We start from the raw sequence: 23,249 nt of genomic DNA, 5'->3' as shown, positions 1-23,249 counted from the left end.
CATCCTCTACTACTTTATTGACTTACAGAACCACCAGCATTCAGATGTTCTAATAAGATTATTCTAATACTGAAATATTTTGTACTGTACATTCAATCTTACATAGGCTCTCAGTTTCCAGCACCCCTTGTTGCACTACAGCCTGCATTTAATAGTAGCTTTGATTTTCTTGGCAGCTGTCTCAAGTGCAAGGTTTTTTAGAACATTGGATTCTTGAAACCTTCATTGTAGACAGTGTAACAGGTCAGGCCTCATAATAGTTAATATAGCACTTCTGCTCCAACATTCCAAACCTTGTCTTCCTGTTTCCAGATTTTTAATTCAGATAATTCTGTCCAGAGTGGATGAAATGTTCTAACAGCATAAGCATCCTTCTGTCTAGGGCTATAATGGTTCTTGAAGGTCCTCTCCCTCATTATAACATCACATATTATATCAAATGCAAAATGTTTTGAAAAAATGGCTTAGAATGTGTGTTGTGTGTTGGCTGTTTGCGGAGGGATGGGTTCAGGCCTGACCAAATGCCAGCCCGGTGCAAAACACATGCGGAGCACGCCAACTAAACCTCACTGCACCATGTCATCAGTGTTGTTGTTTAAATATAATAGTGATGTCAATAATGATGTTATTTGACATGTCACAAGTGATGTAATATGTGGAATCATAAGCAGTGCATGATAGGGTGCAAAATATAGTTATTTGATTAACCTGGTTGTGCGGTTACCACACCGAATCAATGGAACATATTGTTTGTGCATGCCCAGTACTACTTCAAGCCAGACGGCAGTTATTGAGAGGCCAATGTATTAAATTGGGTGTACGTTCCTGCCGTCAAGCAATACTGGCTGCCCTTAACCCTGCGAACACCAAGTTAAATATTGGGCTTGCGAAATTCGTTCATAAAGCGTCAAGATTTCTTGAAGCCAAACCCCCACTTCAGTAAGAGTCGAGATCCTGAACTAAAAGATGTTTTATCTCAAACTACATGAAACCTAGGGCGACGTATTGTACCAGAATATTACTAAGACATTCACGACCACTGAACTCTATTTTACTGATCAACTGTTTTAAATTTTTTTACTAGAGTCAAACCAGATTATTTAATTATTAGCATGTACTGTTTTAAATTCTTTACTATAGTTAAATCAGATCATTTAATTATTAGCATGTACAGTTGTAAATGGTTTTTAAAATCAAACAATAAAGAGCTATATACAAAAAAAAAAAGACTAACCTGTAAGAGATGTATTTCAGTGTTTTTTTAACGTTAGCTTCTGTCTCATTCCAACTAATAACTATAACATCACTTTAACCTTTGTTTTGACAGTGAACTTCTTTTTTTTATCATAAGTTTAGATCTTAGATCCTAACATAAATATAATGTCACTTCACTTTTACCTTCTGTAACTATATATATATATATATGTATATGTATATCTGTAATGTGAAAAGCTGTAATTTTATTAAATGATTCACTCTACTGAGACTAAATGTTCAAATCAGCTTTTTGGCTGAGAACTGTCAAGTGAGTTGTTAATAGCTGAATGTTATAGTATATTGAGCAATACATTAAACATTCTTGCATTTTTCTTGGCTTATCATCAGAGTGAGAGCTGAATTCCAAGATATTTAGAATGTATCAAATGTATTACCATATCGTTGTGATTCCATAAACTGAAACATATTTTCTTTATTCTTTTTAATAAATATGTATATCTCAACTGATTCAGTCGGCAAGTGGTCTTCAGTATACGGTAACAAAACATGCAAACATAGGTTTGTGGCATTGTCATTCTCGTCTAAAAATAAAATAATTTTGTTTTTGTTTTTATAGGATTAGTCAAAAAATATATGCTATGACTATTAAATGCACCTGCAATTCTCACAAACTTTCATCATATCCTTTTGACTGCATGTTACAAGGCAGAGCCTCCACCATTTTCTAAAGATGAGCCAGTGTGGTGCCAATAGCACCTGATCTAACCTGACACGTATTTCATTGGTTTTGTTAAGGAATAAAGGTCAAGTTGCCTATACAGGGCTTTGAACATGAGGCTTGAATATCACACACAGCCTTCGGCAGAGTACTTTATGTTATGTCATGTGATGTTATGTTATGTTATGTATTTTGATAAAATGCGCTACCACCCATGAGGGTATCCTAGCACTGGGCAGGTGTGTGTATCTAGCCCCACCTATGTTAGGTTGGTTAATTGAAAAGCCAGGTCTTCAGCTTCTTTCGGATTTCAGAGAGAGGAAGAGGCTCTGATGTAGAGAAGTAGGCCGTTCCATGCTTTAGAAGCGATGTTAGAGAATGCTTGCCCTTCTGATCTGGTTCTGTAAATGTGTGATATGTTGGTGAGTAGGAGTCCTGTGGAGTGGAGGTGTCTGGATGGTTGGTGGAAGGAGATGCAACTGTTCAGGTAGGTGGAGCCTGAGTTGTGGAGTGCCTTGAAAGAGTGTGCAAGGAGTTGAATTAAGCTTATTTGTGTATTGGAAGCCAGTGTAGTTCCCTGAGGTGTGGTGTAATGTGAGTTCTGTGTGGGAGGCTGATGATGAGTTCGGCTGCTGTATTCTGGATAGTATGTAGTCTTCTAGCGAGTTGCTGGGTGATCGTGGTATAGACGGTGTTCCCATATTCCACTGATGACCAGGGCTTGAGTAACAGTTTTTCTTGTGTCGTTCAGGAGCCATTTGCAGATTTCCTCAGCATCTTCAGTGTGTGAAACCAGGATGCACTGGTGGCGTTGACTTGTGCAGTCATATCCAGTTTGTTGTCAATGAATATTCCAAGATTCCTGGAATGGGTTCTGGGGGTGGGTGTGGGTGTGAGTCCGAGTGCGGCTGGACACTGGTTAGAGTCCCATGCCAAAGATCACTATGTCTGTCTTGTCTTTGTTGAGAGTGAGACAGTTGGCTTTTATTCAGTTAGCGACTTCCATCATGCAGGGGGTGAACTTGTTTCTTGTGGTGTGGGTCTTGGCTGAGAGGGAGTGTAAGAGTTGCCTGTAGTCTGCGTAGGAGAGGATGTTGAAATCGTGTGCGCGGATGACACTGGCAAGAGCGACCATGTATGGATTGAGGAGGGTGAGTGCCAACCAATGGGCTTTAAAGGACTTGGCAGATGTGTTTGTGGGTATCCAAGGAGTAAGGTGCCAGGCTGACAGCTTGTGTTCTATCCATTAAGAAGGAAGAGATTCAGCAGAGAGCAGGTCTTGAGTGCCAATCGCTTGCAGGTGCCTGATGAGGATGGGGTGTGAGACCTTCTCAAAAGATGCAGAGAGGTCGAGGAGAATGAGGGCAGCCATCTCTTCTCTGTCAAGGATCATGCAGATTTCGTCTGTGGCAGCAATGAGTGATGTTTCTTTACTGGGGTTTGGGCCTGAATCCCAATCCCATGAGTGGCATTGAGGAGCTTGAGGCTGCATGGTTTATTAGTTTCTTTAAGACCTTTGCCGGGTATGGTAAAAGGGAGATGGGACTCTAGTTGGAATGTGTGCTTGGGTCAACAGATGGTTTGTTGAGCAGGGGCATGACAGTGGAATGTTTTGAAGTGTCAAGGAAAGTGACAGAGTCAATAGAGGCATTGAGGATGGGTGTTAGTGCTTCACTGATTGGTAGGACTCATTTTGTGAAGACATGGTGGGGGCAAGGGTCAGGTGGAGCCCACCCAAATGGATGGTGTTCAGGGGACAGTGGTAATGGCGTCCACGTGATCAAAGTTCATTCTTCAACCATGATGGAAAGTTGAGTTGCAATGGTAACATGGTGCGGTTGAGGGTTGAAGTTGTTGTATAGGGATGTGAATTTGTTACAGAAGAATTTTGAGAGGTTGTTGCAAACGTTTTGTGAGGGGTGATGTTGGAAGCAGCAGGTGTGATGAAATCTTTGATGGTGGCAAAGATTTACTGTTGGGGCTGGCGTTTATCGATCTACAAGAGGTATGTGATTGATGTTCCATATCTGCTGCTGGTAGCATCTTATGGCTGATTTGAGTATGTCTTGATACACAGTGAGCTTTATGGATACGTGTGCAAGGATTCAATGCTAAAACCTAACACATAAAGCATAAGGAAAAAGATCTCCCAGTAAATTGTAAATGTATAGCTATGTTGGGAATAGTGTCAACACTCTTAAAATTTGTAGTGTTAGACTTTATTAGTCTTGGAAATAGACCTTTTAAATTGGGATATGATAGGTCTGACGTCACCACACTCCCTATTGCATCGCTTCCTGTAAAGATATCATGAACTGTGTATGCTAATTTGTCTCCCCACTTACTTTTTTAGAACTGGTGCCTGGGTTTAAATTGTATGAAAATATAGTGTCAGAACACAGGGAGACTTTATGTTCGAAGCTGGGTTATTGATTGAGGGGGGTGAAATATTTCTCAATCAGTAACTCAGGGTGGACATCATTTGCGAAGTTTTGCTGTGCAGAAATCTGCTAAGTTACATAGAAACTCAGCGAAATTCCGCGGATTCATGCCCATCCCTAGTTTTACTTATTTAGCAGCACGATTTTACAAAAATGAGAGCAATTTACTTGGGGCGTAATATGTCATGTAATGTGCTCTTCGAAGGGGAATACGTGTGACACTAAGCACCATGGGCCAGATGTGCAACCGTGAAAAAAACTCGCAATTTGCGAGGCGCTATTTCCAATGTACAACTGTGTTTTTCACACTGTTAGCAATTTCAAATGGGGTCGTAAATTGAGAGTCTCATGAATATTAATGAGCCTCTCGCAATTTGCGACCCCATTGGGCATGGCAGACCCTCCCAGGTATGGTGGCCTGCTGGGGTCAGCAGACCACCATGTATGGGACCCGTGCTCACTACGCCACTGGAGTCAAGCTACCCTGGCTGATGACGGCTGATAGCCAGAAACCGGTCCTAGGATGCTTGATTCCGGTCCAGGGAAGACATGGCTTGGCAGTTCGGGCTGGACTCTTCCCATGAGGCACAGGGTCAAGACTGATTTGCATATGGCCATGTCTAAACTGGGGTGGTGTAGTGGGCAAAAGAACGATGGATTTAACCCAGATCTCTTGACTGGGGGAGAATGTCTGCATTGTCAGCATTCCGTCCATCATTTGTTTGTTGTAATGCTTTTAAATAAAGCTGTTTTATTTTAAAATGCATCCCGTTTTAAAGAATACGATGAAACGTTTTTGTTTCATTTTGTTTTCATATTTTCCCCTGCATTTGCAAAGGGGAAGGGGTCCCCTGGGGACCCCTTCACTTTTGCGACCCCATTAGTAATTTGCAAGTGTTTTGGGACCACAATTGCGGTCACAAAACATTTGTACATGGGGTTGCGCTTGCTTTTAGGAATGGAACGCTCCTTCCTAATGGTGACTTGCAATTCCAAAATAGCGAGGCGCAATACAAAATAGCGAGTTGCAAATAAATTGCGACTCGCTATTTTGGAATGGTACATATCCCTATAGGTTTTGCATGCAGCAACGGGTTTGCAAACCCGTTTGCGCATGCAAAAACCGTCGTACATCTGGCCCCATATGTCGTCCCGCTTTTGTGAGTCTAACTCCAGCCTGGACTTTGTGCTAGAGGACTCAAAAGAATAAAGAGAGAGAGACTGACCAATGCACCCTATCAAAGAGCTAGCCCTGCGTGTAAATGAATGAACCCTCCACAACTTAAATGTTTGTTTATAGACGTCTGTGTATAACGACAAAAACAAATCATCGTAGCCTGTCTCTGAAACAAAGCTCTCTCCTGCCACCTCCTGGTAAAATAAGAAACTGCGTGTTGGTTAACCTACTGCTGATATTACAGTATAGTGCAGTAAGTGAGCCCATTCAACATAACTTTTCCCTGATGTAGTATTCTACCTAAAGGGTGACCATTGCACAGTTCTGGTTTACAGACAAAAGAACAATAAATACTAGAACTCTCAACTGTGGCCACCTGACAGCTAAGCAACAGACCATAGACTATCCTTAACCAGCAGTTCACAGTACATTGGGCCCCTCATAGGATTAGCTCACCGTGAGCCCTCCTTCTTCTCCGCATCCCCTCACATACCCCGAAGTCCCAACAACTCAAGGCATACTGGCAAGGCACACCATTCCTTACCACGTCCATGTCATTTATCCCATGATGATTGCCCAGCTCCATACAAACCTAAGACACCAGAGAGAGATGCTTGAGTTTCCATAATTCTTTGTGTGCAATATCCGCCATTTGTCTGGCAAAGTCTTACTTTACAACGAGAGGAAACGTCCCACGAGGAGGGAGAAATGTGGAAGCATTTTAGGGCTGTCAAAAAGACACATAACATATCACAGCCTGTGCCTCCACTGAACAGTTGCAACAGCAAGGCTGCTCGGCCACCGTAGGAAGAAAGATTTACAATTGTAAATTAAATGATTAGTCATGTGCGTCCACATGAGGTAATACACAACCAGCGGCATTGTAGAGAGGCTGCCATTACCAAAACATGGTGGGATAATGACCAATACTGATTAGTTCCGCCGATGGACCAACGGGATTTATTAGTATTCTGCGTTACAAGAGTAACATGGAATTACTAAATTCCTCTGATTCCGCTAGTGGAATTAAAAACTCCACCCACCCGTAGCAGTAACCACAATTTTTCTAAGGCCAACCCCACATTAACCTGTTCTCAACCCTCAGGTGGCTTGCCGCAGAGCAGTCAGGCCTAACTCAGAGGCAAAGTGTAACGTATTTGTGCAACACTTCAAACAGTAACACAGTGAAAACACATCACAGAAGGAGTTCACAATAGAATTAGAAAAATTGAGTAATTTATAATAATTTATAATAAGTAAAACAAGACTGATAGAGCACAGATTGGCACTTTATTTACAGGGGTGCGTTATAAACATGGTTAGTCCGCATCCACGTGTGTTAACGTGAAATGTAATATTGAGCGAGTGAAATGTCAGTTTTATTCGTGTAATCAAAGAATTAACTAGCAAATGTACGAATTCAGTTAAACTACATGTGTGAAGTATATTCATGACAAATGAATGTATCTTTTAGAATGGCTTTTATAATGTGTGTATATTAACGTTCATATATGCATGTGTTTTAACTGTGTGCACCGTTCTTATGTTAGCCGAAGACTTGGTGGGCCTAATTTTAGTTTCTCCCTGTTCGCTCGTGGGTTGAAGGTTGTTAGTTAGAATTTATATGCTTGTGGAATTCTTTTGTTACTTGTCTCCAATGCAGGTGCAGGAATTTGGCATTGCTAGTATGAATAACGTTCTTATTTTAGGAGTTGGACAGGTTTAGGGAGGATGCCTTAGAAGAAACGTAGCCGAGAAAGTAGGAGGACGACATTTGTGTCTGGAAAGGCCTGGGAATCAAGGTCATCGAACAAGAGACTGATTGTCCACTACCTCATGGAAGATTACCTAACAAGAAGTGTTTAATTGGATAAAAGTGGTCTTGTGATGTATTTGGAGGTGTGGTAATCGACTTTTGTATTGGGGATAGGGACAGGGTCTGAACTCACTTCTGCCTTAACTGAAGAGAGGAGAACATCTTAGAACGAGCTCTGTAGCTTTACGCTACTTGACCCATTTGACGTGAGTGCCCTTCTTAGGAGGTCTTCACATGCTGACACCTTTTGGGGAGCTTGTCTGGGAAATGCTAAGTAGGAATTCCGCGCGTAAGAATAGTTTAGGGACAGACCAATGCTTTTTACTTATGAACTGCCAATGAAGACTTCTCTTGATGTAGTTTCTATTATCATTTGTGTCCTGATTCTTGAAGTGATGATTATGTGCTTGCTACACCATTTGAATTTAATTAGTAGATTTGTATTTGTATTAGTGCCCATGTACCTTTACACTCTCGTAATGAGGTGTTTGTATGTCCAACTTTTCTTGCTCTTGTAATAAATATTCAAACTTAGATTAAGAGTCTGTTTTCCTTTGGAGTCATGGGCATTGGTAACATATAATTGATAGATTAATTTTCTCTCCTCCACACTTACAAGCAGGAAAAATGAGCCATCGACCAAGGGGTCCAGAGTAAGTCTGAATTGTGGAACCCGACTTCTCCAGTTTTTAGCAGTAACGGATGGTTTCCTCTTGAAGTGAGGAAAGAATCCAGAAAATCTAGAATAGACCCAGACCCATAGAGCCCCAAAATAGTGCCCAATGATTGAGAGCAGAGAACGATGGGCTTTGACAGAGGCCAGCGCAGATTGACAGTGCGGCGAAGACAGCGGTGAACGGTGGCGTGAGCATGAACAAGATTGCGGTGATGATTTGATTGTATGATGTCTTGCGGAGTTGGGATGGGAGTCGAGTGAATGTGGTTTTGGGACAAATGCGCGCAGTCCATGAGTTTTGGTTATCGGGCTCAAGAGTAGCCTAAGATCCCGGGATAGGTTTAGGTGTAGAAACACCTCATTGCTGTAATTGTCTGACCATTGGTTTGTTGGGAAGTCATGAAGCGCTATCAACGACCCGCCTGAGACAGGTGTTTGAATGTTCTTGAGTGATTGAATTCTATCGGTCTTTTAGAAAGGCTGACAATTACTTGTTTATGTGGTTGTCCGGTCGTTTGGTCAGACAGCTACTTATTATGTGACTGTCCGGTCGTTGCTTTTTGATTGCGGCTGTGAATGTGTACGGAGTGCTTGTGAAGGAGGGTGAACCGCTGCGAGGAGGAAAAGGTGCCATTAGAGTGCGCCGCGCTGCCATAGGTTGGTTGGTGTAACGCCGCACTAGGATTGATGGGTTGTCATAAGGAAGTACAAACAAGGAATCTGTTAGCAAAAGTAAATTTGACTTAATCATGTGATGCATTGGGATGTTACGAGATCTGTGTAGAGGAGACAGAGGTGTGGTTACTTGAGTGCATGAGGAAGCACCACCCAAGGATACTCCGGCACACTACATGGCGACGAATGTGGGTATCCATACCGCAGTTTGGCTTCAAAATTGGCAGAAGACTACTGAGAAGGAGGGAGAATTATCTTGTCCATGGTGTTAGACCTGGCACCATTGGCGTGGGTCTCCCTTCCATGTTTTTTGCTGTTGCCTCTGATGTTTTTGCTGGTTGTAGATGCTTTGGGCACTGTGCCACTGCTATCCAGTGCCACAGTGCTTCCTATGGTAAATAGTTGTATGGATTAGTGACTCCATGATTGGCTTATTTGGTTTACTTGTCAGACCCTAGTACAGTGCACTGCATGTGCCCAGGGCTTGTAAATCAAATGCTGCTGGTGGGCTTGCAGCGCTGGTTGTGCCACCCACAGAGGCAGCTTGTAAAGCGTGTCTCAGACCTGCCATTGCAGAGCCTCTGTGCAGTCTGTGACTGCCATGCTGATTGAGCAAGTGCACCCACTTGCCAGTCCCTAAACCTTCCCTTTTCTTCATTTCAGACACCACTAAGGTAGGCCCAAGGGCAAGGTGCATTGTAAGTAAAAGGTAGGACATGCCCCGATGTGTGTGACATGGTGACATGTCCCAATAGTGAATTACAGCCATTTTCGTTTTTCACTATTGCAAGGCTATCTGTTTCCCATAACCCTGAATGGGCAGTTTGATTATAACACCGTATAATCCTAACTGACCCAGGGAACATGGTAGAAGTTCGATTTCAGTATGCCTGAACTCAGAATGATAAAATACATCTTTTAGTGAAGTTGGTTTTAACATTCTGTGTTGGAAAATACCACTTTTAGAAAGTAGGTATTTTCTTGCCTAACTATCCAAGCCTGCCTCTGCCAGGTTGTGTATTCCTTGTCTGGAGTTTGAGTGACAGGGGCTGGGGGATTCCAGGAGACAGGGTGAGTCAGCACAAGGCTGAATAGAGAGATCTGCATGTAGAGTGGTGGGAGGAGTTGCACCTGGGACCTGAATAGGGATGTGCCTGCCTTCCACAATGCTGGCTCCACCTCCTGTGGTGCATCTGATGTCCCTGGCCCACACTGTCAAAGGAAAGAAGGATTCCTATAAACGAAGTGCTCAACGACTGACCAGAGCTGGTTTGGACAAGGCAAAGACATCTCTGTCTTCAGAGAACAAAGAGAATATGAGTATAAATACTGGGGCCCAGACCCCAAGACTTTAGATCAATTCTGGTAAACAAGAAGAACCTTTGCTGAGGAGAGGAACCAGAGAGAGACTGCATGAGGAGACTATCCCTATGTTGTGTGCTGTTTGAGGATTGGCCTGCAGTGGTTACCTGATTGCCAAAGAAAGGAGAAAGGACTTTGTGCTACTTTCATCAACTTGTAAGAAGATCTCCAAGGGCTTGAACTAGAGCTTGCCTCCTGCCTGAAGTCTCAGGGATACAAGACTTCACCAACCAGCTCCCCTGAGTTCCCTTGCTGGGAATCTGAAGTGCCTGCTGTTCAGCTGGGCCTTCTGATTGACTGCGTGTCGCTGGGAGCTGGAAGCGCCACTCAAGACGAAGAAGCGTGTCGCAGCAGCAGCAGTTGTCGTTGCATCGCCGAGAAAGCATGCCGCCGCTGCCGCCATCGCATCGTCGAAGCTCCTCGCATCACCAGAGAAGAGTGTCGCCATCGCAGCAGACTCCGTTGCATCACTGGAGAAGCGTTTTGCTGCCGCAGCAGTTGTCGTCACATCGCTGAGGAACCGTGCCGCCGCTGTCGACATCGCATCGCCGAAGCTCCCACCATCACTGGAGAAGAGTGTCGCCGTCGTGGCAGATGCCGTTGCATCACCAGAGAAGCGTGTCACAGGGCCTGTCGCGGCTCAAGAAGATTCACCGAGTCGCTGCACGGCTGTTGGGCGTGCACGCATCACCCCTTCATTGTCGCAACATCAAGAAGACACCATTTTTGTTCATTGCACCGGGTCATCATCGCATCGCGGTGTTGCTAGTCTCATCGCCACAGAAGCGCAGTAAGAAACCGACGCATCACCTCCCCACGCAGTGAAGAATTGATGCATCACCCCCTCTCCAGTAAGGAACCGAGGCATCTCCGTCCCCTACGCAGCATTTCGAAACTGGGTTATTGATTGAGGGGGGTGAAATATTTCTCAATCAGTAACTCAGGGTGGACATAATTTGCGAAGTTTTACTGTGCAGAAATCCGCTAAGTTACATAGAAACTCAGCAAAATTCTGCAGATTCATGCCCATCCCTAGTTTTACTTATTTAGCAGCACGATTTCTACAAAAATGAGAGCCATTCACTTGGGGCGTAATATGTCATGTAATGTGCTCTTCGAAGGTGAATACGTGTGACAGTAAGCACCATGGGCCAGATGTGCAAGCGTGAAAAAAAACTCGCAATTTGCGAGGCGCTATTTCCAATGTACAACTGTGTTTTTCACACTGTTAGCAATTCCAAATGGGGTCGTAAATTGAGAGTCTCATGAAAATTAATGAGCCTCGCAATTTGCGACCCCATTGGGCATGGCAGACCCTCCCAGGTATTGTGGCCTGCTGGGGTCAGCAGACCACTATGTCTGGTACTGCTTTTAAATAAAGCTGTTGTTTTTTTTTTTTAAATGCAGCCCGTTTTCCTTAAAGCAATATGGGATGCATTTAAAAAAGAATAAGATGAAACGTTTTTGTTTCATTTTTTAAGGGCAGGCAGTGGTCCCTGGGCCCACTGCCTGCCCCTAAAAAATATTTTCACCTGCATTTGCAAAGGGGAAGGGTTCCCCTGAGGACCCCTTCACTTTTGCGACCCCATTAATTTGCAAGTGTTTTGGGACCGCAATTGCGGTCACAAAACATTTGTACATGGAGTTGCGCTCGCTATTAGGAATGCAACGCTCCTTCCTAATAGTGACTTGCAATCTAAAAATAGCGAGTCGCAAATAAATTGCGACTCGCTATTTTGGAATGGTACATACCCCTATACAGGCGCGCAACACCCATTGGACTCAAAGGGCTTCAGCCTCCCCCGTCGTGTGTGGCAGCCCGGGATGAGACACCTTCCCGGGCAAAAAAGCAGCCGCACCCGAGCACTTCACAGGTCTTTAAAAGACCATTTGCATGTTAATGAGGCCTCGCTGTTGTTTCACCCCTTCTAAGAGCCCCTGCAGCTCCACTCTGCCTATTGCTTAAAGTTCAGGCCCCCCCGAAATTTTTGCTCAGCCCCCCCCGAAATTTGGCTCTAGTTGCGCCTCTGCCCCTATAGGTTTTGCATTCAGAAACGAGTTTGCAAACCATTTTCCGCATGCAAAAACCGTCGTACATCTGGCCCCATATGTTGTCCCGATTTTGTGAGTCTAACTCCAGCCTGGACTTTGTGCTAGAAGACTCAAAAGAATAAAGATAGAGAGACTGGCCAATGCACCTTATCAAAGAGCTATATGGGAAGCCGTTCATGTCAAAATTACAGAGCCCCATATCAGACACCTCCTGAAATGCATGGAGTGCTCCACAATAAATTTGACACGCACCAGAATGAATGTAATATGTGTCTAAACAAATATGAAACATGGCAGAGTGAATGTGCTACTTAGTGATTAATATGAATAACACACACTCCGAATTGAATAAGACATATACTCAAATATATATCAGTCAAACTAAAATGAATATGGCCCTCACTGTAAACAATAAAGCAATCACTGAAGCGAATGCAATAAGCATCAAGAAAAATTAAACATTTCTTGAATTGATGTACATATGCCAAGATGAATATGACATACATTGAAATGTATATTACAGATTGAAATGAATATAAGTTACTGAAATGAATATGTTATATTCTGAAAATAATATAATGCACATTGAAAATATTATAAGATAAACTGAAATGAACATTACACATGTTGCAATGAATATGAATTGCTTTGAAATTAATGTTACCCAGATTGCAATGAATATGAGATATACAGAAATTAATAGGAGATGATTTAAAATAAATATGGCTTGTTTTGTAATTAATATAAGCCTTATTGAATTGAATTTGGCAAGCTTTAAAATGAGTATGACCAAAGCTGAAATTCTCATGACATCCATCAAACTTAATATGGCACGCATCGAAATTAACATGATATATATTCAAATGAATATAATATATATTAAAAAGGGTAAGTTGCATCTTAAAATGAACATGAAAAATGTTAATTTGAGTATGACATCCATTGAAATAAATATAACATTGATTGAAAAGAATGGGGCACATTAAAATGAATATGGCATGTGTTAATATAAATATAAGCTTTTTTTAAATGAATTTGACATGATTTAAAATGAATATGATTAATTTTGCAATAAACATGACATTTGTCAGAATGACTATGGCTTGAACTGAAAAAAGTATGATTCACATTAAAATGAATATGATATGTTTTGAAATGGATATGTCTTATGTTAACATTAAAATAAGAAGTATGAGTGTGAATGTGACATCCAGTGAAAGGAATATGTTACGTGCTAAGATGAATGTGACATGTGTTGAAATGAATGTGAGTCTCATTGGAATTAATGCAACTTGCTTAAAAATGAATATGACCAATGCTGAAATTAAAATGGCCCCCAGCAAAATAAATATGACATGCTTTGAAATTAATATGATAAACATTGAAATGAATATCACATATTTTAGAATGGATATGACTCATGTTAAAATTATTATGACAAGTGGTAATATTAATATTCCATCCACTGAAATGAATATGGCATGAGTTGAAATGAATATAACACATATTAAAATGAATATAACATACGCTGAAATGAATATAAGCTTTATTGAAATTAATTTGACATGTTTCAAAATGAATATAAGTAAAGTTAAAATGAACATGACATTTATCAAAATGAATACGGCTTGCATTGAAAGTAATATGATATGCATTTACATGATCATGATATGTGTTGAATTGGATATGATTCATGTTAAAATTAATCTAAGATGTGTTAATATGATTGAAACATCCATTGAAAGGAATATGACACATGCTAAGATGAATATGACACATGCTAAGATGAATATGACACGCATTGAAATGAATATGAGCCCCTTTTGAAATTAATTCAACATGCCTTAAAATGAATATGACCCATGCTGAAATTATAATGAAACTTGGCAAAATGAATATGGTAAGCTTTAAAATGAATATGATACACATCAAAATTAATATTGCATCTATTGAAATTAATATGACCTATGTTGAAATGGATATGACCCATGTTAAAATTATTATGGCAGATACTCCGGAGCTCTGCATCGTCAACGAGACCTCCAGGAGTTTAATGAGGTGCCCCGCTGGACCAAGCCACCATCGTCGACACCAAACATGGCCTGCTGACGAAACCCGCATGACGTTGAGAGAAAAAGAACCAAAAAAGTGATTACGTCCAAAGGTAAAGTTTTGACCGGCCCAAACCCCCAAGTGCATCTGATCCGCTCTCCATCACGGTGGGCCTGAATTTTGACTTGGTCCTGGTCTGGTGCATCCAGATAGCTGCAGTTGGTACTTTTAACTTTTTGGCGCTAGAAAGCACAGTTTTACATTTAATCTTTGAAAATGTATGTCTCCGGTTCCCTACATTAGATTTTTGTCATTTTGGTGTCATTTAAATCATAAACATATTTCCGATTTTAATAAATTGGTGTTGGATTTTTATTGTCTGTTGTGTCTTTCTTATTTAGTGTATTGGTGTTTTTAAAGGCTTTACACACCTGTCTCCTAAGATAACTTTGCCTGCTGGCAGCCAGCTACCAAGGGTTGAGCAGGGGAATAACTTATCAAGACCTTGACTGGGCCTTATATTGCGATTGTGGTATTGATACTAGCGGTAGGCACCTACTACCGAACCACCATCCAACAATCGCACACCCCAATCCATTGGGGGCCTTGCTTAGCAGGCCCCACGCTGCAGCCAAGTAGGGAGAGAGTCTGTGGCATGCACACATTTGGCATGGGAGGAGATCCGCAGAAGGCTGGGTTGCCCAATACTCTATTCCACTGAACAATCCTTGCATCACTACCCTTTAATACTGCTGACTAAAGATAAAGTTGTCCTGCAGAGGTTGACTAAATGGGGGATCCACCAACTAAGTAAGCTATGCCATACCATCCAATTTTTGGGTTGCCCAGAAGCTGATTTGCTCCTGATGGGCACATTCACCTACTTTTGCTTTCAGGCATTGAGCGGAAAGTACTATCATTTGTTTCCTAAGGAGCTGCTGAAGCCAAGATATTAACCATGTTCTTAAATCAGGTGTGCAATGTCTCTAGAGCTAAAATGGCTTTAGCCCCCCCCCTCCCCCTTTCGTGTGTTTCAGCCCGGGCTGCTGCAGCTCCAGCTGCTGGGGCAGATAAGTGCTAGAAGTACCGGCTTTAGGTGATTTCACTTATTTCTGTACTGGCTAGGACATCAAAATACTGGTGCTGCCGGGAGAAATCCAGTCAGCTGGCAACCCGAATCAAGAGACTGAAAGTTTGTTGCAGGATCAGTACTTCAGTTATTTACTCCACTCTCAATCCCTGATTGATGCCATTATAGCAATAGTTTAGCTTAGATCTAAAACCCTACGGCAGCCGTCAATTCAATGGTGAATTAGTCCAGGTGCCTGGGATTACATCTTGCATTCAGACAACTCACTCCTCATGCTCACACTTCACTTTTATAATCACCCTGCACTCACAGCAGTCACACAGTACTCACACTGCTCACCAGGCACTCAAAGCCCTTCACCCTCCTCCTACCCTGCACTCACAGCTGCACAGCGCTCACCCTGCACGCACATGACACTCCACTCACTTGTAACTTTCACTGCTCATCCTACACTCACAGCTATCACACTGCACTCATGCTGTTACCCTGCACTCCTACCATTCACCCTCCTCCTAACCTGCACTCACACTTGCACACCGCTCACCCTGCATGCACATAACACTCCACTCACCTGTAACTTTCACTGCTCACCCTGCACTCATGCTGTTCATCCTTCTCTTACCCTTCACTCACACAAGCACACTGCACACCCTGCACTCACAGCGACCACACTGCACTCATGCTCCTTGCTTTGAACTCACGCCGTCCTCCCTCTACTTACCCTGTGGTCACAGGAGCACACTGCTCACCCTGCACTCACAGTGATCAAACTGCACTCACGCCACTCACCAATTACTCCCGCTTTTCACCCTGCACTTACACGAGCACACTACTCACCTTGCACCCATTTAACACTTCACTCACCTGTCACTTTTATGGTTCACTCTTCAATCTCACTCAAACAAGCACATCAATCACTATGCATTAATTCCTTTCACTCTGTTCTTTTACCTGCACCCAAACTCATCTGTCACATCAGTCACCCTGCATTCACTCCTCTCACCCTCCTCTCACACTGTCACATCGCTCACTGTGCACTGACAGGTACTCCTTTCATTTACACAGCTCACCGTTCACTCACATGAGCACAGCACTCACCCTGCACTCACACCATGCAAATAAGCACACCACTCACAGCTCTCACCCTGCACTTCCTCTTCTCATCCTGTACTCACACAGACAAACCTCTCAGGCCTGTATTCCATATAGGCAATCTGTTCATCGTGCCTGCACACAGGGACAATAGTCTGCCTAAACTAATTGGGACACACCACTCACTCTGCAGTGACTCCTCTCACCATGCACTCACCCGTCACTCTCACAGACCACCCTTCATTCTCACTGCTCACCCTGAACCACACACAGGTACACCACTCACCCTGCATTTAGACCGCTTACACCACCCTGCATTCACTTCTCTCACTGTGCACGCACTCCTCTCACCTGACACTCACATGGGCCCTCCTCTCACTGCATTTAGCACTCCCAACACTCACATAGGCACATTTTTTACCCTACACTGGCACCACTCACGATGCACTCCCTCATACTATTCAAGATCACCCAGCACTTTAATAAGCATACCTATCATTCTGCACATATAAAAATGACACAACTCTCATGAATATAAACATATTTCTACAAAGGCACCCACAGAATACCTGCTCTTCCCAAAGTACTAAATGCCTACTAAATTCCATCTGCAACAACAGGGCTGGTGCAAGAGGAGAGAGCGGACTGAGAATGTGGGAAGGCACATTGGGTTGGCACACAATCCTCAATCCAGCACCATGTCCCAAAGACTCAGCCCTAGGGCTGAGGCTTTGAGGTGTGATTAAGGATCGTGTGACACCTTCAGTCATTCCTGGCTTTCCATTCACCACAATGCTTCATTCCAGGACATGTGGTGTTTCTATACATTGTAAATTGGGTCTCAAAAACCCAAACATGCAAAGTGTTACTGAATAAAATCCATGGTTGCCGAAGAAGTCAAGCATTTTAGTAGATCAGTTGGATGCTGTGATATTACATGTTAGAATTTAGATTAGTTCTTTTCCAATACTGTAACTGTTTGATCCACATGTGAAACCAACTATAAGTCCCGTACAGCTATTTTAAGGAAGTGCACTTTTCATTCACATCAAACTTGTAACAAACATTGACAAGGCAATATATTATTATTTTTGGATAGCGTGTAAAGAATATGTTTTTATTAGGCTTCACTTAAACGAAAGGCAGGTATAGCAGAAGCAGCCGAGCAAGCTTATCTAACAGAATAAAAGGAGATTGACTAATGGAAGTGGGAGTGGCAGTGTGTCTGTGTGTGAGTGTGACAGAGTACATATGTAGGAGAGAGTGCAAGACATATAATGAGAATGTGTGTGTGAAAGAATCTGTGAGTGTATATGTGTTATGTGTGCAAGTGTGCTTCTGGAGGCTATTCTTGCCTTATTGACAAGGGCACTAACCGCATATGGATGGGAGGTGATACCTATGGCAAACTGCAGGCCCTGAAATGCTTCTATTAAGACACCATCATTGGCTGTCTGAGTGAGAAAGCCACTAGCCCAGTCATACCCAGCGGCAGGGACACAGTAAAACATGCCGCCACACCTGGCTGAAGACCTCGACATGATGCATGTGATTCTTAGCATATGGGGTGGATCCATAGAAAAATGTTGGAACTGATATTTGAGGTAACTCTTGTTATAAGATTTCCTGTACTCAATTTATATGGGGTGTCAATGACAAAATGCTGACCCATGTATACTGGAGTGAATTTTAGAGGTACCCCTGACATGACATTAAATTCTGGCACTGTCATATTGAATGTACTCCTTGGCATAAGGGCTTCATCCATGAAATAATGATGACCTTGGTATAGTGGAAGTAATTTCTGAATCAAGACATTTGACAAAAATGAGATCTGCTATGAGGAAAGGCCAGGTTTCCAAGGGGGGACCATGAAAGTACTGGAATATTTCATGAATGCCCTGAAAGGGTTTTTGGCGTTTTAGCAAATTTGATCCCAAACGTTTCAAAAACATTTTCAGAGGAGAAATCTACTCTCCCTTAAATCATCTACAAGAAATCTGTTAACTTCTTTTGCTGGCTGGAATTTGGGGGAAGTATCACACCTCAGCAGTCACATAGATCTTTTTCCTCATAATGTCTAAGAGGTTAGCTCTAACCCCATTTCTGGAAATGCTTGTCCTGCCCCATTGCTGGGGTCAGGACTGGCTTTAGGGTGAAGCGACCAGTGCAAACGCACCTGGTGTTGACTCTGGTGGGGGTGCTGTATTTTTTGTCTAGTGGCTGTTTTGACTCACTGTAAAGTAGCGCAGAGGGTTAATGTGCCTGCTGCAAAGAATGTGTACTATGCAGATCACACAACTGAGTGTGAGTGAACTGTTAGTAACACTATAAAAAAATGAAATGTACATCAGAGAAAGGCTATGGAGAGATGATGTGCACTGTTGGAGAGTGGTATTGAGGGAATGTATGGAGAAGGTTGTTGTAGGAGAGGAGAGCACTAAAAATGCCTGTGGTAACGGCCGCCACCAGTGCTCGAGCTGGCCCTGGCTGGGAGTCTTAACTCCCCCAAAGTTTGGGTCTAGTTGCGCCCCTGTCTTAAATGCACAGATGGCTAGACAACTGGTAACCAAGCTCTACTCCTCCATACAGGCCGAGCTCTCAACACTAAGGCCTAGTACCAAGGTGTTGTGGGATGTGGACCTGGGAGATCTAATTATAGATAAGGAGTGGCCCTACTGTTGTAGCTAAACTGAGGAGCTATCTCCATCAGCATGTTTACACAGAACATACCATACTCTCCTCAAACTGATTACTCACAAATTACAGGCCACTCCAGGTGTGTAAGATGTAACACGCTATAAGTGGGCTCTCTGCACCTGACCTGAGCATGCCCACTGATTGATAGCTACTGGGGCAAAGTATTTCATGTTCTAGGAGGTATACTAAGGCCGCGTCGTGTGACAGTTCACATTGATGGCACTACTGTTGGCAAAGAGGCGTGTGTCATGTATGATGGGTAGGGAATCACATACCTACAGTGAGGACCTGGTTGCATGATATGATATACTACAATGACCAAGTGGAACTCTACTTTTCCACTATTCTCCAGTGTGTCCAACCCAACAACATCTGGGGCCCATTGCAAGCTTACTTGTAAACTCATGATATCAATGTCATAGAAACCCGCTAAAAATGTGGCCAAACATGCAGAATAGGGGAGGGATGGAGGCATGACGGGAACGTACATACACATTGATTCCTGGATAAAAGCTCTAAATGTAATAGTACCGGAAGCGCCATCTTGGCCCCATTATACTTTGATTAATGCCACTGTGCTTTGGAGGTGCCATCCTTATGTGTGAAAAGATGTTCTGGGAAAAGAGGGATACTGCTGGACTGTTAATGTATTAAATGACATGCTGTCCCATGTGTTAAGGTGCTGCCATTTGCTACAGGAAGTGTACTGTTTTGCATACAGTTGATATAACACAAAAGCTAATTTAAAAAAGAATTAAAACATTTTCCTTACAAATGGTTTAAATATGACAAATCTTGAAATTGAGATTTATAACGTACAATGAAGCAAATAATACTGTTGTCAAAATTAATATGGGCATCCCTGAAATTGGATACGATTCACATTGAGTTGCATAGAGTACTGAATGAACTGGATAAGGAGGTGAATGAATTGGATATGGTGAACTGTGTGTATAACATGCACTGAAAAGCACATGACACTGATAGCCAATCAGAGTGGAGCTCAAAGGGAAAACATGCGGTGCGCCGGCGCCTCAGCCGAGAGAATGCGCTGCAGCAGGAAGGCCGGGTCTTTCCCTCTACGCTGTGGGAGACCCTTGTGCCTTGTCGGATCTGTGGCTTGGACAGGATAGTCTATCTTGCAGTCTAACGGTTCTGTCTGTGCTCACAGGTCGGGGGTGGGGTCCGGACTCGCTCACGACCGAAGCAACGCCAGGAACGCAGCTCAGTGGGGGAACGCATGCGTTGATGGATGAGGCCCCGGGTCTGCGCGCCATTATCACCACTCTTATGGGGAACACGGACAGAGGTATTGTTGATTCGCCGGTTCCCGGTTGAGTCGGCTCCCTCCTTTTGGGGATGCTAGATTGTCAAGCAGCAAGGGCCGGGCCAGCCGGTACTGGTTCACACGCCAGTCCTGCACTGGGGCACGCCGGTCCGCACCCCCCACCCCTCCCTACAAATGCAGTGCTCGGCTAGGACTGGGCGCGGGCCCACCTGTGCGGCCGGGGGGAGCCCCTCTCATCATGACGCCTCATGACTGACCCGGCTGCTGGAGACTCGACCTTTTTGGAAATCTGTTTAAGTTTATAGGCTGAGCTGACAGTGAGTGGGACCGGCTGCCGGAGACACGTCAGTCATGACACACTCGGGTCTCATCATCCTTCTTGTGCTGCAGGCAGCAGGTAGCATCTTCCTTGCCTGTTTGTTTTCTGCCAAATGCACAATTTCAACGGCAATCTAGGACTGCCATGAGTCTTGAAAACAGTTATAAATTAGGATTCAGACCGTCTGGAGACCTGCTTAGGCTGGGGGTTAAATCTGCATAAGAGCTATGTATTCACTGCCAACACTCCGCTGAGCGTGTGTCTGCATTTCCACTGTTAGCTAAGCTGCTCCTATTTACAGCCATCTGACAATTCGTGTTTTTTTTACCAGTTGTATATACATTTTAAAAAGATCAACATTTTTTAGAACCTTAACAAAGTATTAGCATAAAATTCAAAATATCAACTTCTGGCAACTCATCCATTGCACTGGAAGTGGTCGCAATCTCCAAGCTGACTGCTGTGCTCAACCGCTGCTACGTACAAGGGATTGTGTACAATTAAGCAATGAAACCCAGGTTGTTTTTACACTTCTTATGAACGGAGAAGCTCAGGGTTCACACACTTCTATCATCACATCGGTTTCGCTACAAGTCTCATAGCACACATTATGTCTTTCGAGCTCATGGAAGTCCCAACAGACACCAAACTCCTTACATTGCAAACCTACCCATTCTATATCATTTTTTCAAGCTATCAGCGTTTCATAGTGTATTTCCCTCTCTAAGCCTTGAACACGCTGCAGTGAGCTGAGTTTTCTACTGGGTTGTATGTCGTGATTTAGAACAGTCATTCCTCCTCTCGGCATTGTTCTTTCCTTGTTTCTGATGGCATTGCTTAAAAGCGTGTGCACCTGGACATGTGCAGTTGAATGCCAAACTTGAACAGTGAATCTATGACTCCCAAAATGCTACCTTATGTAGCCTAAGAAATCACAACTAGAATAAGGTGTCATACATGATAAAGAACTGTTCGGAAACAAAACTTTAACTAACTTACACCCTTTCAAAATAAAAGTGGCCTGAGCACTAAATATGCACTGGAGTCACCATGATTTAGGAGAGTGATGAAGTGAGACAAAGGAGAAAAGTGGTGTCAGAGGAAGAAGGGCAAAATGGAGGAGGAAAGGTGAGAGACAAAGGATTGTGAGAGAGCTGAGCGAAAGAAAGGGAGGAGATGAAAAAGTTAGATGGAAGGAGAGAGATAATGGGGCAGAGTTAAAGGAGCGAGACACAACTGGAGGAGAGAGACAAAGGTAGGATGAAAGAGGTGAAAACAGACAAAAGGAGAAGGGAAGATTAGGAAATGGGTAGACAAATGAAGGAGGGGGAGGAGCCAGAAAGGGAGGAGGAGGTCAAGGGAAGTAAAGAATGAGACAACAGAGTGTGCACATGAGGGAGAGAGAGAAAGAAAACATGGAATGAAAGGAGTGAGTGGCAAGGAGGGGGAGACTGGGTAGGAACAGTGAAGGCTCCCAGATGAAGGCTCCCAGGTTCAACTTGTGAATCCTCTGTGGTTCACAGGATCAAGTCTGATAGGCAACTATCACCATCAAATGATTGATGGTTTCACGCTATTGCAGTTCCTTTAAGTCCCCTTTAAACCACCACCTGTAACTAAAGGGTTTAATTCACTCGCAATAAAGCGTTACTCATAAGCCTTGAAATGTCACACATAAATGCACTGCACACATGGGAATGTCTCACATAAGCCAACCAAACCTTGGCAGCTATGAGGGGGGAGTAGGACAGCAGGGTACGTTCTGCCTGGTTGGCTCAGGGTTGGGGGCAGCTGCGGTGGGGTCAGGAGCAAGGTGGCGCTGCCGTTAGCGCCCCTCGGTGCCCACAGTACAGATCGCAGGCTGCAGTGATTTGTGCATAACTGGTTTCGAATCCAGATAAGCAGACTCTTCATCGCCCTGCTACTAAAGTCCATGGTCTAAGTCCATGCGGCACACACCCCAGCTACTCGGGTCAAGGGTGAGTCGCAATGTACAAGCATTTGGGTGAGTGCTTTGACATCCGACAGCTGGTCGGATGCGAGGGAGCCCCTTTATTGGCATACAAGGGGCCGCGCACTGCTCCAGCACAACCGCAAGGCTGGGGGGGCTTTTAATTATGATTGGTGCTCGGCCTCAGACACAAACACTGGTCTGAGCGCCGCCCCAGTGGATCACGGGCCCTCAGTGGGATCCTTTTCTCCGGGCACCATTTCCGACCCTCTCGTGGGCAGACGATCACGGCTGCCCCATGTGTGGGCGGGCAGCATCTGCACAATCAGCGGCAGTATCCCCTTAGCAGAAAACTATGCGAAATGCAAGACAGTGGCTCAACCTTGGCGAGTAGTCTTGTTAAATACTACCTGTGCATCGCGCAAGAGGTTAGGTTTATATTTCAGGAAGGTATGATGCCTTTTAAAGGTGTGCAAGTTATAGACCAGTGCCCAGGGTTGCAGTGATAGGGTATTACGGTCCTATGGAGTTACCCATCACCTGTATAATCATTTAGGGGTGAGCTGCTTGGGGGGAGCGGGAGGCGGGCCCTTGGGTGTCTGCTGGGATTGCTCTCCAGCCT

This window comes from Triturus cristatus, chromosome 6 (genome assembly GCF_964204655.1).
Source record: "Triturus cristatus chromosome 6, aTriCri1.1, whole genome shotgun sequence".
Lineage (NCBI taxonomy): Eukaryota > Metazoa > Chordata > Amphibia > Caudata > Salamandridae > Triturus > Triturus cristatus.
This window is presented reverse-complemented; position numbering follows the sequence as displayed.